Source organism: Musa acuminata, chromosome BXJ3-5 (assembly GCF_036884655.1).
Source record: "Musa acuminata AAA Group cultivar baxijiao chromosome BXJ3-5, Cavendish_Baxijiao_AAA, whole genome shotgun sequence".
Lineage (NCBI taxonomy): Eukaryota > Viridiplantae > Streptophyta > Magnoliopsida > Zingiberales > Musaceae > Musa > Musa acuminata.
The window spans coordinates 21,530,290-21,533,769 of record NC_088353.1 but is presented as its reverse complement, the minus strand read 5'-3'; positions in this window follow the sequence as shown (position 1 = coordinate 21,533,769).

Here is a 3,480-nt window from a genome sequence, read left to right as displayed (position 1 = left end):
GGCCCTTATAAGCTAATCATACATATTCCCCACTTCCGATGTGGGACTAATGGGATATTACACTATCCCCAACTCAATTAGCTTGACGTCCTCGTCAAGGCCCGACATATCCCAGATCGAATCCTAGCATAGTGCATGTGAGGTTTAACTCAGTAGTGGCTCTACGCCGTGATGAGTTCTCTGACTCCATCCACGGGTAGCTCTTTCCTACTGCAGCCCTCTCACCCTGCCCTAATGCTAGGTTGGCTCTGATACCAAATGTCATGACCCAGGTCTGATGAGCTAACTGGCCAATAACTCCATTTTGGTCCTCAACGGCGGACCAAAATACTTAAGCGGGAGGTTACGTAGTACACTAATCAGGCCCTTATAAGCTAATCATACATATTCCCCACTTCCGATGTGGGACTAATGGGATATTACACTATCCCCAACTCAATTAGCTTGACGTCCTCGTCAAGGCCCGACATATCCCAGATCGAATCCTAGCATAGTGCATGTGAGGTTTAACTCAGTAGTGGCTCTACGCCGTGATGAGTTCTCTGACTCCATCCACGGGTAGCTCTTTCCTACTGCAGCCCTCTCACCCTGCCCTAATGCCTTTCCTACTGCAGCCCTCTCACCCTGCCCTAATGCTAGGTTGGCTCTGATACCAAATGTCATGACCCAGGTCTGATGAGCTAACTGGCCAATAACTCCATTTTGGTCCTCAACGGCGGACCAAAATGCTTAAGCGGGAGGTTACGTAGTACCCTCATCAGGCCCTTATAAGCTTATCATACACATTCCCCACTTCCGATGTGGGACTAATGGGATATTACAGTCATGCCTGCCTTAAGTTTCTCGAAGGCAACAAAGGCTCTGTCAGACCATTGGAAGACATCTTTTTTCAGTAAGGAAGTAACTGGTGCACTAATCTCTCCATAGTTTTTCACGAACTTGCAGTAGTAGCCTATTAAACCCAGAAAGCCATGTAGCAATTTTATGTTCCTCGGGGTTAGCTAGTTTTGCATTGCTCCAATTCACAAGGACAATTCAACATGCGTAATTCCCTTCTAATAAAGTCAAATTGATCTTCATTTAAGGCTTTTGTAAAAATATCCACTAATTGATGTTTTGTATCAATAAATTCTAGAATGACATTATTATTATTGACATGATCTCGTATAAAGTGATGCCTAATGTCAATATGCTTAGTTCTAGAGTGTTGAATTGGATTTTTGGTTAGACAAATAGCACTTGTATTATCATATTTTATGGGAATGTTCTTTAAGTAAATTCCATAGTCTTCCAATGTATTTTTCATCCAAACAATTTGTGCACAATATGCACTTGCAGCTATCTATTCGGCTTCCGTCGTAGATAGTGCAATCGAATTTTATTTCTTAGAAGTCCAAGAAACAAATGCATGTCCTAAAAATTGACATGTTCTGGTTGTGCTTTTTCTATCTATCCTACATCCACCAAAATCAGCATCTGCATAAGCTATTAAATCAAAATTATCGGTTTTGGATACCATAATCCTAAATTAGGAGTTCCTTTAAGATATCTAAGGATTCTTTTAATAATTTTAAGATAGAGACAATTTAGGATTAGATTGAAACCTAGTGCAAAGTCCTACACTAAACATGATATCCGGTCTAGTCACGGTGAGGTAAAGTAAACTTCCTTTCATTCCCCTATACGTTTTTTGATCAAAGTTTTCACCATTTTCATCCATATCTAACTTAGTGGAAGTACTCATAGGAGTGTTTATTGCTTTTGAACCATCCATGTTAAATTATTTTAACAATTCTAATGTATATTTAGATTGATTAAGGAATATACCATTACTAAGTTGTTTAATTTACAATCCTGAAAAGAAGGTTAATTCTCCCATTAGGCTCATTTCAAATTTATGACTTATACATTTGGTATATGATTCATATAGTGATTCATCCGAAGAACCAAAAATAATATCATCAACATAAATTTGAATAATAAGAAAATTATTTTTAAAATGTTTGATAAACAATGTAGTATCAACCTTTCCTTTTGTAAAATTATTTAAAATAAAAAAGGAACTAAGCCTTTCATACCAAGCTCTAGGAGCTTGTTTTAAGCCATAGAGAGCCTTAGTCAATCTAAATATATAATTAGGAAGAAGAGAATTTTCAAAACCAAGAGGTTGTTCAATATACACTTCTTCGGAAATAACACTATTCAAGAAAGCACTTTTGACATCCATTTGAAATAGTTTAAAATCATTACTACTAGCGAAGGCAAGGAGCATCATAATGGCTTCTAATCTAGCCACAAGAGCGAAGGTCTCTTCGTAGTCGATACCTTCTTCTTGGTTGAAACCTTTGGCCACTAGTCTATCCTTATTTATAACCACGATACCACATTCATCTTGCTTGTTTCTAAGAATCCATTTAGTACCTATGACTAAATGGTCACTAGGTCTAGGAACAAGCTTCTATACCTCATTCCTCTCAAATTGGTTCAATTCCTTTTGCATTGCAATAACCCATGAATCATCTTTCAAGGCTTCGTCAATGCATTTAGGTTCAATTTGAGAAATGAAGGCAAAACGTTAGCACAAAAATTCTTGAAGAAAGAACGAGTTTGAACCCCTTTTGATGTATCTCCTATAATTAGCTCTTTTGGATGAGCATCTACATACTTCCACTCCTTGGGAGTATGTAAATTCAAATTATGGAAGAAGATACATCCAAGTTACTATTTTGAGGAGGGGGTTCATTTAAATTCAAATTATCAAAACTAAGATCATCATCAAAATCATTTTTCTTTAACTCAAAAATTTATTAAAAACTACATTAATAGACTCTTCTATAACTAAGGTCCTTTTGTTAAAAACACGAAAAGCCTTAGAAACAAAAGAGTACCAAGAAAGATGCCTTTATTGGATTTAGCATCAAATTTTTCTAAGGCATCCTTTTCATTCAAAATAAAGTATTTGTAACCGAAAACTTTAAAATAAGAAATATTTGATTTTTTGTTGTTCCATAATTCATAGAGAATTTTTGATAGAGATGGTCTTATTAGAACCCTATTCATGACATAGCAAGCCGTATTAAAGGCTTCGATCTAGAAATACTTAGGTAGACTATGTTCATTTAACATAGTTCTTGCCATTTCTTGTAAATTTCTATTTTTTCTTTCAACTACCCCATTTTCTTGAGGATTTCTTGGAGTAGAAAAGTTATGATTATATCCATTTGATTCATAAAAACTTTGGAAGTCACGATTTTGAAATTCGCCACCATGATCACTCCGAATTAATGAAATCATGAAGCCTTTTTTGTTTTGAGTAAGTTTACAAAATTTAGAGAAATATTTGAAATAATCACTTTTGTGAGCCAAGAAATAGGTCCAAGTGTATCTACTATAGTCATCTACAATTATGAATGCTTATTTGTTTCCTCCTAGACTCGTTGTGTCAATTAGTGGTGCTAATTTGATTTTTTGGTTTGAAAC